Source organism: Podarcis raffonei, chromosome 10 (assembly GCF_027172205.1).
Source record: "Podarcis raffonei isolate rPodRaf1 chromosome 10, rPodRaf1.pri, whole genome shotgun sequence".
NCBI classification, from domain to species: domain Eukaryota; kingdom Metazoa; phylum Chordata; class Lepidosauria; order Squamata; family Lacertidae; genus Podarcis; species Podarcis raffonei.
The window spans coordinates 73,739,436-73,753,729 of NC_070611.1; the positions used below are offsets into that span (position 1 = coordinate 73,739,436).

The following is a 14,294-nucleotide window of genomic DNA, read 5'->3' on the forward strand; positions in this document are numbered from 1 at the left end:
GAAGCGCTGTGTCTGGGCAGGGGCTTATGGGGGCGGGCAGAGGATGGAGCTTGCAGGAAGGAAGGGGTGGGGGGACAGGACCCCCCACTTTCCAGGGATCCCTCTCTGGTCGCCTTGAAAGGGTGGTGGATTCCTGGGCCGCAGGGAGAAGCCAAGGTGGCCCCTCCAGAGATTCCCCGCGGGCGCCACGATGGAGACGTCTCCCCAAGAACTGGTCTTCCTTGATCTCCCCCCCCCACGCCAATGCTGCCCTTCCCTGCCCCAGGGATGCTCCTCCCGACTTCCTCGACCCCCTCCCTCTTTCCCGGAGTCTCCCCTGCACCCAGAGGCCGACTTGGCGGGGCTCACCCCTCGCCCTGCGTGCCCCATTTCTCCATCCAGAGGACACCCCCCCAACACGAGCCACACGGGGGTCTCTATCCAGGGGTCTCTCGCGCCCGTTAACCCTTTCATGGCCCGCCTTTCTCCGTGCAGATCCCACAGGGCCCCAGGGATGCCTGTGCGGGGGAAACGGGGCAAGGAGGCCTTCGTGGGGACTCCCTGGGTGGGGGCCCCATGTCCGCCGCTGCCAAGGCGCCTAAGGGGCCCACGAAAGCTTTTGGGAGCTGGCCGGGGTCTCTGGGTCCTTTTCTCCCCTCCCCCCGCAACCCCTTTACCTCTTTGTCCTCGCTCCCAATTCTCCTTTCCTTTCCTGCAATATCCACGGGGGGGGGTGTCCTCCCCTGCCGCCCCTCCTCCACTTTCCGAAAGCGCGCGCCCCTAGAGCTACGGCGCAAATCAGCAATCCGGCGCAGAAGCTCCACTTCCGGGAGAAGCAGGCAGTTTGGGAGGGGGGCTCTCACCCCCCCATTCACGGAGGAGAGGTCGGATGGCGAGGAGGAGGAGCAACATATTGGGGACGGGATTTGGGGTTGTGGGGGCGGGGTGAGGGAAGGATGTGCCGGGAGGGGAGGGAAAGAATTGAGCGGGGGCGGGGAGGAAGGTTTGTTCCCCCCCCTTCCACCTGTATATCAGGAGAGCGGGGGAGGGGCTGATCCCGCAATCTAATTACAAAGTGGGTTCCCCCCCCCAATGTTTACATTGCTAAATCCTTCCCTCGCCCACCCCACGCCACGAGCCGTGCGTCCGTGCTTTAGGTATTGGTGCTCTTCAGACCAGGATGGGGGGACAGTTATACGACTCCCCCAAAACCCCAAGTCCCCACCACAGCCTCGGACTAAGGCCAGGACAATGACCATTTGCACAGGCACCTTCCATGCACAACAGCAAAGAGGCTCAGAGAAGCAGCCTATACAATTGTAGCAAGAAGCGGGTACCATGAATCGGACTGTTTCCTCCGACTCTCCAATACTGCAAAGAAAACTGTAGAAACGTCAAATAATAGCCAAGTCAACGGTTTGACCGATTTCCTGGTTTCCAACGCCTGATGACTCATCTGGAATTGGGGGATCCAATTCATAATCCATAATCCCTTAGGAGGCAGGAGGCGATCAAGGGCAGCACATGCCCCAGGCAGAAATCCATCCGGATGGTGGATTGAATCCTGATGCATTCAGAGGAGAAGCGGAGGAAAGCCTTGCAGATAGGGGGATGTGTAAAAACTATTCTGGTTTTTTGGGGAAGAGGGTAGTTAAAAGGTGTAGGAAATTGGGGTTCTTGACAGGGCTGGGTGACGGGCTCATGTTTCTAAATTCCAAACACTCCTACTTTGTGACACATTTGTGATGTATGGATGATGCTGTGAAAGAATGTATTGTGGGAAATGGGGAGAGGTCTTAAAAGTTCATGCAACCATATGCAATTGTTGTAAGAATTTTAAGGTCTAATATATATAAAATAAATGTTCCAAGCAAGGAAGCAAGTGTGTGTGTGTGTGTGTGTGTGTGTGTGTACACATACACACCCAATCACCCAACACATGTCTGAAGAGCACAGAAAATTTCTGGAACCATTTTCTCCCTCCCAAATTCTCTGCAAGGTCAAAGTGGGAAACCTGTCCATTGTCTCTTTGCGCACAAATCCTGTCTTAAGGGCACATTTAAGATATGAATAGGGTGAGCCTGTGACATGGATTCAGGAACTGAACAGCTATCATAACAATAGAGTGGCCAGGATGCCCAGGTATTCCAATCAGGTAACTTGGCAGACAGGAGAGAAACACTGCACTCAGATTTCTGTTGTAGTCCACCCCTTCTCTCATGTAGGTATGATGTCTTGGGGGTGGTCTTGGGCTACACCCCTTCTGTGATGTATTTATGATGTTTCGGGGGGGGGGGCGGTCTTGGGCTCCAAGGGGGGCAATTTCAAAATGTCTTTATAAGGGCTTGCACTACTTTGTTAGAGGTCCTCCTCTCTCCTCCCTGTGGGGGGAACACCCTGTTGCAACAGCTTCAGTAAAGATCAGGCTTACTAGCTGCTTTGCTTCTCAATATTCTCTAGTTGGCCTCTGTTATTTCCTCCTACCAATAGAGAACCTACAAAAGGACCCTATATGGGCTCTTGGATACCCCATAAGGGATAAAGGAGCAGCTTCCCACCCCTCATAACACAACCAAACAATCTTTGTGTTTGAACCTTGTTTCAACAAATAAAGATCAGGTCTGCTGACCGCTGTATTGCATATTTAACATGGCTGGAGACTCCTTCTTTTGCTGACCAGAGGGACCCCCGGGGAGTGACACCCTGATGAGCTGGGCAGCGGAGTAACTCTGCACCCCAGGATTTTTTGCTTCTCCCTGCACCTGAGCCTCACCCCCTTACCTAAAAGACAGACACAACACAATGTGACAGGAGTGTGACTCCTGCCCTCAGCAAACAAAATAGCTGACTCCCCACCCAAAGAACTAAGCAACACTGGGATGCTGAGGTCCCCCAATCCTTGAAATGAAAAGGGGGGAGGCTCAGGAAACCTTCAGGGAGCAGCAAGGAGTGGGGTGCCCAGGCTCCAGAAGCTCCTTCTCGCGGATTCCTCCACTCCACGCCACTCCCCACCGCAAGCCGCCTGCCTCCCCATCACTCCCATGGCTGCTTCACAAGTGTGGGGAAGCTGTGGCCCCTCCGCCTGGAGCTCCAAGTTCCTTTAAGAGCCCAGCGTTGCACAGGGCAGGCTCACCTGCAGCAGAACAAAACGCAGCTTCCCTGGCAGTATGGAGCCAGGCTGGGGAGCATCGTGGGGACCCCATATAAGAATATATATAATGATTTATTATTTATCCCCCGCCCATCTGGCTGGGCTTCCCCAGCCACTCTGGGCGGCTCCCAGCCCAATACTAAACACACAATACAGTGGTACCTCGGGTTACATACGCTTCAGGTTACATACGCTTCAGGTTACAGACTCCGCTAACCCAGAAAAAGTGCTTCAGGTTAAGAACTTTGCTTCAGGATGAGAACAGAAATTGTGCTCTGGCGGTGTGGCGGCAGCAGGAGGCCCCATTAGCTAAAGTGGTGCTTCAGGTTAAGAACAGTTTCAGGTTAAGTACGGACCTCCGGAACGAATTAAGTACTTAACCCAAGGTACCACTGTACGGCATTAAACATTAAAACACTTCCCTAAACTTCTCCAGAAATGTGCCCCTAGAAGAAATGTGCTTCCCCAATCAGAGGCAGCCGTCCTTCTCTGGTGCTCAAGTGCTGCCAGTGGGCTTCCCAGAAGAGGCCCCTGCTTGGTCCCTGGGAGGACAGGGCCCCCCGTGGGCCTGATCCTGCAGGGCTCACCTGATGTTCTAATGCAGGTGAATCCTCCTTTGTCCTTCAGGGAGAACAGAGTTTCCCAAATTTGGGTCACCAGCTGTTTTTGGACTACAGATCCCACCATCCCAAGCTAGCAAGACTAGGGATGATGGGAATTGTTGGCAGGCCATGCAGGTGGCTCTGGAAAGTGAGCCCAGCTGCATGGGACCAGGGTGGGGGGAATTCCTTCAAGGATTCCAGAAGTGGCCATCACCTTTGAGTATAGGGGTCAGTGCCCCTATTCCTCCAGCAGGAGCGATTGTGGGGCTTCCTCGCCCTCTTCCATTCAGCTCCGCCATTCCCAAAGGGCAATTCTTCTTCAGCCATTGTGGGAGCAGACGGGCTGGAAGCTGAAGCGGCTTCCCTTGGAGTAGGCTTTGCTTTGCTTTCTGCTGACCTCAGTGTCTTGGATTGTGGCCAGGTTTCCTCTTCCATTTCCCTCAATGCTGAGCAGTGTTGGATGTGTGGGGAAGCAAAATTCACCCCATAACTTTTCCGCAGGGTTCCCTCTGCAGCACAAAAGGATGGGAGGAGGGAGGAACACGCAGTAATAAATGGAGACTCCAATAAATGGAGAGAAGAAGAAAGTGGAGTCCCCTATAGATCAGTATTGGGACCCGTGGCTTTTCAACAGATAGGAGTGAGCAGGGAGGGGGCAAAGTTTGCTGGTGGCAGTAAATTGTCCAGGATTGTTCAAACAAAGAGAGATTGCAAGGAGCTCCAAAAAGAGCTCTCCAAACGGTGTGATTGGACAGAAAATACAGCTCATTGTCAAGAAAATTAAAGTGATGCATGTTGGGGGGCAGGGAAACACCCTCTTAATATCATGTGCAGGATCATGGGGTCTGAACCGGGTTTCTCTGTGTGCTCTAGGAGACCAGGGGAGAGGGGAGCTGGTCGCAGACGGAGGGGGGGTCTCCCTGGATGCTTCAGCAGTCGGCCTCCTCTGGGTCTTCTGGCCCCCTCCTCTCCTCCCTCTGGGTCTGAACTGCTCTCTGCCCCAGCCTCTTCCTGCTCACCAAACCCGGTTTCCTCCTCAGCTTGCAACACCTTCCCTCCCATTCTGCTCCCTTTTCTCCATCTTTCTGCTCATTGCCATCCCACCACCAGTCCCCAGGATCTGAGCCTTCTTCCTTTGTGGGTCTCCCAGCTGGTGCCTCCCCCCCTCCCCGAGCCAGTCCATGACAGCAAAAGCAGCCATAGCAGTAAAATCAGTATGATAGTAATATACACTCTGGCAGGAAAACTCCCTAGCAGCATGATTGAATAACTTCTTCTGGGAATATGGGAAAGTACTATCTTCTCCAAACTCCAGAATAAGCACGACTCTGGGGTTGCTCCATGGGGTTCATGAGTGAAGATGGGCCCCCCAGGAGACTTCCCTCATACCTGTAGCCCCTCCTTCCCCATCCTGCAAATAGGCTTGGGGGGAAATCTCCCATTCAATTTCAGTATTTCAAGTTTTTTTCAGAATGTGTAGTGGGCAGGGATGAAGTTCTGTTAAATAAGTACTGTTTGGAGATCATGCAGTGGTGGGGATGACAGAGCTTGGTGCAAAAACCATCTTGCATGCTGGAGCAGAGCAACTCCAGGGCATGAGCTAAGTAGCAGCAGGGTAGGGGCCACGTGTAGAGCAAGTCCCACACTGAGGTCAAAAACGCACACAGAGGCAGCAGGACTTCTTCAGTAATAGTTTACTGAGCTTTCAAAGCATACAGTTCTCCCTGGGTCCCCAGTGAGGCACAAAACTTTGCTCCTGAGAGCAAATCCAGTTTCAGCAGTAAAAAAAATACAGCACACAGGATATCTAAGTCAGGCAGACACACCGGCAGAAGGGAGCAAGGGAGGAAAGAGGCTGGAAGGACGCAGGGGAATGGAGGTGTGTGTGTGTCGCTTCCTGTCGCCTGGGAGGGAAGTCAACAACTCGGCATCTGCAGGGGCTTCATGAAGCAAAGCTTTATGCTGGCTATTCCAGGCAAACATGCAACTCAAAAACACATGCTGTGATCTGTGCTATATTGCCGTATCAGTTGTTTTTATGGGGTTTTTTCTGTCCCCCCCAAAAAAATATTCATTTTATAACACAAATAAAGAACACAAACAGAAAAACAAACAATACAAACAAAGTCTTGTCATATCCTTATTTTCCTATACATTGTGAAGTGGGCTTCCCCAAGTCCCACCTATCTGATTTTCATTTTACTTCATCTTTAGCAATTTACATATATCAACGTTTCTAACCATCTTTTTTTTTTAAATCACACTTAAAATAACTTCACATTTTATCACTTACAAATAATACTATTTTAAAATACATTATCTTCTACTTCTAAGCCTGCAGCATATATCCAATTCCAAAGCTATTCTAAGATTTAAATATTAACATATTTTTTCAAATATTCCTTAAACTTCTTCCAATCTTCTTCCACCGTCTCTTCTCTCTTGTCTCGGAGTCTCCCGGTCGGTTCGGCAAGTTTCATATAGTCCATCATCTTCATCTGCCATTCTTCGATAGTTGGTAAATCTAGTTTCTTCCAATTCTTTGCTAGCAATATTCTCGCAGCTGTTGTGGCATACAGAAAAAAAGTAACATCCTTTTTGGGTATTTCACCCCCCACTATACCAAGTAAAAAGGCTTCTGGTTTTTTAACAAATGTGTTTTCCAATACTTTCATCAGTTCATTATAAATCCTTTCCAGGAAGTCTTTTTCCTTGGGGCACGTCCACCACATGTGGTAAAAGGTTCCTTCTTTTTCTTTACATTTCCAGCATTTATTATCATGAGTATGATACATTTTTGCAAACTTCACTGGTGTTAAATACCATCTATACATCATTTTCATCAAGTTTTCTCTTAATACATTGCAAGCTGTAAATTTGATTCCTTTGTTCCACAATTTCTCCCAATCTACCATCATGATATTGTGCCCCACATCCCTGGCCCATTCAGTCACTACAGATTTCACTTGTTCATCTTTTGTATGCCATTCCAGCAATAAATTATACATGTTAGATAGGTTTTTTGGTTTTGTATCTAATAATTCCACTTCCAGTTTGGATTTCTCTCTTTGAAAACCCATTTTCTTGTCCATTTTAAACACTTCATTTATCTGGATGTACTGGAACCTATCATCTAATTTATCTTTCAACGGATCACAAGATTTTAATCTAAATTCGTCCCCTACTTCCATCAGAATATCATTATACTTCAACCACGTATCTTTCATATTCAACCTTTTACGGGTCTTAGCTTCCAATGGTGAGCCAAATCACTTCTTTTTCAAGGGTTCTCGCAATGCGTCAGGGAATGGTCTGAAGCTGAGTATGTAGGAATGCATTCTCAGGCAGATCAGCTTTCCTGGGAGCTGGAGGGGGGGAATTGACCCTCCTCTTTTGCAGTGGTCTCAGAAGCAGGGAGTGACACTGATACAGAGCAGATTAGACAGGAGTTACCTAGCTAAGAGATAATGACAAGAGAAACAGACTCAGCTGGTCCTGAAGCAGGAATACGGATTTCTTTGGAGTTCACTGCTGGAGGAATACGGATTTCTTTGGAATTCACTGCTGGGAAGAAGAGTGGACTCTGAGAGGAACATGTCCCACACTCCACATATCTAAATGGGTTCTCCCTTGTGAGAGTCCCTAGATGTTTCTTAAACATTCCATTATAATTAAATCACTTTCTGTAATCTTTCCATTTAAACTGCTTCTCCTCATGTCTGAGGGTTGGGGGTTGGACTCGATGGCCCTTGTGGTCTCTTCCAACCCTATGATTCTATGATTCTATGTCTATGTCTGTTGATGGTTTGTAGGGGTTCAGCTCTTAAAGTTCATCCTGTACATGAGTCTGTTGATTTAGAACTTCCACTAGAACTGGACCTCTACCTTTATCTAACTTCCTGGCACTTATGTGGTTTGTCTCTTGTGTGAGTTTGTTAATGTAAATCAAGGGTTCCACTCTGCCTGAAGCTTTATCGCTCTCAATGCATTTAAAGGGTTTTCACCCTTTGCGAGTCCTTTGATGTCTTCTAAGGGTTTCACTGAAACCGAAGCTCCTCCGCACTCCATTCATTCATATGGTTTCTCCCCTGTGTGAGTCCGTTGATGTTTTCTAAGGGTTCCATTATCACTAAAGCTCTTTCCACACTCCATACATTCATATGGTTTCTCCTCTGTGTGAGTCCGTTGATGTATTCTAAGGCTTCCATTGAAACTGAAGCTCTTTCCGCACTCCATACATTCATATGGTTTCTCCCCTGTGTGAGTCAGTTGATGTATATTGAGGTGTCCACTCTGACTGAATTTCTTTCCGCACTCCATGCATTTAAATGGTTTTTCCCCTGTGTGAGTCCGTTGATGTTTTCTAAGGGTTCCATTATCACTAAAGCTCTTTCCACACTCCATACATTCATATGGTTTCTCCTCTGTGTGAGTCCGTTGATGTGATCTAAGGCCTGCATGGTAACTGAAGCTCTTCCCACACTCCATACATTCATATGGTTTCTCCCCTGTGTGAGTCCGTTGATGTGATCTAAGGCCTGCATGGTAACTGAAGCTCTTCCCACACTCCATACATTCATATGGTTTCTCCCCTGTGTGAGTCCGTTGATGTGATCTAAGGCCTGCATGGTAACTGAAGCTCTTCCCACACTCCATACATTCATATGGTTTCTCCCCTGTGTGAGTCCGTTGATGTATTCTAAGGCTTCCATTGAAACTGAAGCTCTTTCCGCACTCCATGCATTTAAATGGTTTCTCCCCTGTGTGAGTCTGTTGATGTCTTCTAAGGTTTCCATTATCACTAAATCTCTTTCCACACTCCATACATTCATTCATATGGTTTCTCCTCTGTGTGAGTCCGTTGATGTATTCTAAGGCTTCCATTGAAACTGAAGCTCTTTCCGCACTCCCTACATTCATATGGTTTCTCCCCCGTGTGTGTCCGTTGATGTGTTCTAAGGTCTCCATTCTGACTGAAGCCCTTTCCACAATGCATACATTTATAAGGTTTCTCCCCTGTGTGAGTCCGTTGATGTCTTCTAAGGTTTCCATTATCACTAAATCTCTTTCCACACTCCATGCATTTAAATGGTTTCTCCCCTGTGTGAGTCTGTTGATGTCTTCTAAGGTTTCCATTATCACGAAAGGTCTTTCCACACTCCATACATTTAAATGGTTTCTCCCCTGTGTGAGTCTGTTGATGTCTTCTAAGGTTTCCATTATCACGAAAGGTCTTTCCACACTCCATACATTTAAAAGGTTTCTCCCCTGTGTGAGTCAGTTGATGCATATTTAGGCTTCCACTCTGACTGAATTGCCTTCCGCACTCCATGCATTTAAATGGTTTCTCCCCTGTGTGAGTCTGTTGATGTCTTCTAAGGGTTCCATTATCACGAAAGGTCTTTCCACACTCCATACATTTAAAAGGTTTCTCCCCTGTGTGAGTCAGTTGATGCATATTTAGGCTTCCACTCTGACTGAATTGCCTTCCGCACTCCATACATTTAAAAGGTTTCTCCCCTGTGTGAGTCAGTTGATGTATATTGAGGTTTCCACTCTGACTGAAGATCTTCCCACACTCTTTGCATTTGAATCCTTTCTTGCCCATGTGAGTCGGCTGATGTGTTCTATCAGTGAAAGTCTTTCCACACTCCATACCTTTAAATGGTTTCGCCACTTTTGGGGTTTGTTTATGTGAGCTATGTGTGTTCATTCAATGAAGCATGTTCCACATTTCACACATTTTAAGGTCTATATCTAATGAAACCAAAGGTGCCCTTTCCCCTGGAAGTCTGTCTCTCTTCTCCATGACCCTCCTCAGCGTTGGAGGAAAGGAAATCCTGTTTGGGTTTCAAGGAAGAGAACAAAGGAAAAGAGAGCATATCAGATGCAATTAGCACCACCTCATATTTCAACATGTCCTATATTTCCCCTGCATCCTACCCAGGTTCCAAATTTTTAGGAAATGAAGATGCAATGATGTCAAATGATAGTAATGCATCAGCAACCTTTCATTATCCTCAATCATCATTAATAAAGCAGCATGATCTTGGAAAACAGCCTTTTCACATCAATTGTTTTCTCACAGGAAATGCAGCTACTCTCTCTCCATGAAAAGGCCCTCTCTGTCTCTGGTTCATCTTTTCTTTGGACATTTCCCATCATCCACATCATAATCCTCCATCCACCCCTGTTTACACCCCTAGATCTTCATGAATCACCTGCACAGTCCCAATGGCCTCAGGAAGTCCATGTGGACCATTATTTGAGACCATTATATGAGACCCAGGTCTACATCTTTTCCAGGGACTTTGGTCTGGGTCAGTCAGAGAACTAGTGACAAGGCTTGGTGCTTGGGGTCAGCTGAATGGGTGCTCAGGGAAGCTCCTGTTCTGGGAGATGGACCTCCGTCTACATGCCTCACATTGCATGGAGAGAGCAGGAGAAGCAGAAAGAAAGCAGCTGGCAAATGGGAAACACCCCCCCCCCATTGTTCCTTATAATAATCATGTGCTGCCTGATCTCTTGCACCGTCTTCTGACACAGGACTATCCTAATCTGGCACTGAAAAGCTGGATATTAAAGGCAAATGGATAACTCTACTTAGTGGAAACTTCATCCTTGAATATGTAGTACTGATTCATTAACAACCTGAAGTTGTGTTATTTCTTGAGATATGAATTTATTCCTGATCTGAGCGTTTTTTCCTACTCTCCTAACTATATGTCAGTCTAGGAGATCGTTATGAAGGAGAAAGTTCTGCAACCTAGAGCCCTAAACAGCCTCGGCCCTGTAGACCTGAAGGAGTGTCTCCAGCCCCATCCTTCACTCTGCACGCTGAGGTTCTCCTCTGAGGGTCTTCTGCTGGTTCCCTCCTTTCAGAGGTCAAGGAAATGAACAACTATCTGACATTTAGAAGATAGTTGAAGGGAGACCTGTATTAGAAGGTTTTTAATGTTTGATGTTTTACTGTCTTTTATGTGTACTGGAAACCCAACCAGATGGGCAGGGTATAAATACTACAATCAGTTGTATTATCTTGTGATTTTTTTGTAGTTATTTTGGAATTCGTAGTGCAATATCAGGTCACGAAATGTTTTGGGTGGAGAAAATCACAGGGTTGCCGTAAACAATAATCCCACCCACAAACTCTCATTCACATACAGTCTGTAAATTTGGGAAGGTCACACAGCTCACCTGTGCTAATACTGGTAGTCTTTGGCCTCCATAGGCGCACCCTGTCTGTAGAGCCTCCAGCCACAAGCACTGTCTATCATGAAAATGGGTCCTTTGACTGGGAAGAATCTCAGCTTGTCAGTCACTCTGACATTGCCTACAAAAAGTAAAAGGAACAGAAATGCCTTTGAGGTGCACCTTCTATAGCAATCCTGAGATCGGACTTCCGGGTTAGCGCCATCGGCTAATGGCGGACTCCCTCCGAGCTCCGGAGGGAATCGGCTCCGCAGGAACCGGGTCTTGCCGCTGCAGCGACGCGGGGACCCTCAGAAATCACAGGCACTGAAGCCTGTGAACTTGGTGACTCGGCGGGCACCATTTGCGCCCCCTGACCCGCGAAGGAGCCTTTTTAAAGGCTTCGGAACGGGGGACGGGGTGAGCGGTGCGGTGCTGAGAGTCGACTGCTTTTCCTGCGGAGTGAAGCCGCATGCCATGGTCGGAGAGTGCTGACTTCTTCTTGTGAACAATTGGACTCTAAAAGCAACAACCCGTGAGTAATACGGAAATTGGATTTGTAAAGAAAAAATTTTTTTTTGAATTAGGCACGATCGGGGAAGGCGCAAACAGGAAGTCCGTCTCCCCGTCTTATAAATAATCTAAAGCAAGGACTAGCTAACTAAGGTCGAGAGAATTTCTTCTTCTTTATTGGGTAAAAGACATTAATTTCACGATTTGGCAGTATAAGTAATTTCACTGGAGGATAAGAGCTAATTTTGAGAGCTGAAGTGCCACCCCCCCCCCGGACCCGGGAGTGATCCACGAGAGAGCCTGTTGAGGAGATATAGAAGAGTTTGACAGCTGTCAAATTAGCTGTCAAGAAGGAAAAAGAGAACTTTGTTTCTGCTGTCTCTGCTGGATATATTTGCTACAATTTGGTTATATTTTGTTGAAAACAAGGAAGAACTGATACAAACTAACTTGATTTTTGGATTTGAACTGGAAGGAAGATAAAGTACCGTATTTTTCGCTCTATAAGACGCACCAGACCACAAGACGCACCTAGTTTTTGGAGGAGGAAAACAAGAAAAAAAATATTCTGAATCTCAGAAGCCAGAACAGCAAGAGGGATCGCTGCGCAGTGAAAGCAGCAATCCCTCTTGCTGTTCTGGCTTCTGGGATAGCTGCGCAGCCTGCATTCGCTCCATAAGACGCACAACATTTCCCCTTACTTTTTAGGAGGGAAAAAGTGAGTCTTATAGAGCAAAAAATACGGTAACCAAAATCCCTCTAGAGGGGATTTTGGGACATTACAAGAATGGCTGAAGGAGGAAAAATTCAAGCTAAATTGGACAGAGTGTTTCTTCTCTTGGGAAAGTTACAAGGCCAAATTGATGTTTTGGCTACAAATGTTGCAACTCTGGACTTAACAGTAAACAAATTCATTGAATTTAATAAGGACTCATGGACTCATGAAGTCCATGCAGCTGGACAAGAAGAGAAACTTGAAAGATTTGAGAGTGTGGAGAAAGAGATATATGTTGTTTCTTAGGAAAAGGAAGGAGGAGATGTAATGTTGCAGATGACAAAGGAGAGCCAGAGGCCTGACATGATGGCTACAAAGGAAAATAAGTATTGGATGATGAAAATCTGTTTTGAATTGAAGATTGAAGAATGGAGAGATCTCCTTATGTGGAGATCTGAAGACCTACGGATTACAAATTTGACTAAGGTGAAAGTTGGAGCTTTTGGGACATTTGGACTTAAAAGGAGTAAGAAACAAGATTTGGGCTCCACTTTTAAGTATGGAGGTCTGGCTGGAAGAAATATGGACCCTATCGGGACAGAGCTTCTCCAAGATCTGGTGTTTAATATTAAGGACTACCAAAAAAACCGGCAGAGAGGAATTGAGAGAGAATTAAGAGCCTCGGACGTGAGGTCTCCAGGCTGATAGTAGACTAAGACTGATGGACATTTGTTGGGGATTGAAACCGGGAAAGGGTGGGGTGGGGTTTGGGAATCCAAAGGGTGCAGAATTATAATTTGTTTTTTTTTATTTTGTTTTGTTATTAGTATGAAAATTGGGGAATTCGTGGAAGGGAATTTGGGTCGACTTTAGAAAAAAGTTTTAAGAATGAGCACTGATGTTTAAATACTGATGTTTATAAGTTAAAATTGTTTTTTCTAAAATGAATTAAATATAAAAAGGTCAAAAATTGGGGACAAGAACTTGTTGAATTAACAATTTGAATTGGAATATAAGAAGGGGAGGTGTGGGGAAGTCAGGGAAATATGTTATTGAAAATAAGGATTGTAAACTTTATGTGTTTTTAACTTTTTTGTTTTTTGTTTTTTTTTTTGATTTTTTAATGTATAAAGGTGGAAAAACTCAATAAATATCTTTTTTTAAAAAATAGCAATCGTGAGATCAATTAAATAGGTTCTGCACCCCTGTTTCTGATGACAGGTGTACATTATCCTCATCCTCAATGAACCAGGCAGTGGAAAAGACACTTAAAGATGGAAGCCTGAGAGAGAGAGGAAAAGGTTTCTGGCTGCTTCCTGGGTGGGACTGAGGAAACAAAGGGTCACTTCTGAGAAGGCCTCTCCCCTCCCCTCTTCCTCTCGGGATTTCCTCTCCTCTCCAGGGGACCAGTGGTTGGACTGGGCAGAAGCGCTGAATCTGGGCAGGGGCTTATGGGGTGGGAAGAGGATGGAGCTTGCAGGAAGGAAGGGGTGCGGGGACAGGACCCCCCACTTTCCACGGATCCTTTTCTGGTTGCCTTGAAGGGGGGGGTCGATTCTTGGGTGGGAGGGAGAAGCCAAGGCGGCCCCTCTGGAGATTCCTCGTGGGCGCACGATGGAGATGTCTCCCCAAAGACTGGTCTCCCCCCCCAACCCCGCCAATGCTTCGCTTCCTTACCCCAGGGATGCTCCCCTCCCTCCTCCCCCCGGCTCCCCCCACCCTTGGCCCCCTCCCTCTCTCCCGGAGTCTCCCCTGCACCCAGAGGCCTCCTTGGCGCGGCTCACCCCTCGCCATGCGCGACCCATCTCTCCATCCGGAGGGGCCCCCCAAGACGAGATGGGGAGGGACGGGGGGTCTCTATCTAGGCGTCTCTCGCGCCCCTTAACCCTTTCATGGTCTGCCTCTCTCCGCGCGGAGCGCACAGGGCCCCAGGGATGCCTGCGCGGGGGAAACGGGGCCGGGGAGTCCTCGTGGGACCCCGTGGGTGGGCGCCCCATGTCCACCCCTGCCGAGGAAAGCCCCCTTCGCAGCACACGTTCAGGGATCCAGGCCCTGCCGGGGGGGCCCACGGAAGGCGCTTTGGGGAGCTGGCGCGGAGTCCCTCTCTCGGTCCTTCTCTCCCCTCTCTCCCCCCCGCCGCGAC

The 14,294-nt window shown here is 47.6% G+C and overlaps 1 protein-coding gene and 2 pseudogenes across 2 annotated transcripts in view; all 3 read right to left on the minus strand.

Moving 5' to 3' along the window:
* The window catches only part of LOC128421947 (oocyte zinc finger protein XlCOF6-like), a 41,569-nt pseudogene that overhangs the window by 27,090 nt on the left and 185 nt on the right, over window positions 1-14,294 (minus strand).
* Window positions 1-14,294, minus strand: part of LOC128421997 (zinc finger protein ZFP2-like) — a 54,131-nt gene that overhangs the window by 6,998 nt on the left and 32,839 nt on the right. The window contains exon 1 of one of the 2 annotated variants that reach the window (XM_053405428.1): window positions 657-959. The exons of the other annotated variant lie outside the window; for it this stretch is intronic. The gene's annotated coding sequence lies outside the window, so the exon portion shown is untranslated. Of the gene's footprint in view, window positions 1-656; window positions 960-14,294 lie in introns of those variants that run through there. 2 annotated transcript variants of the gene reach the window in all.
* On the minus strand, window positions 7,530-14,270 carry LOC128421980 (zinc finger protein 160-like; annotated as a pseudogene).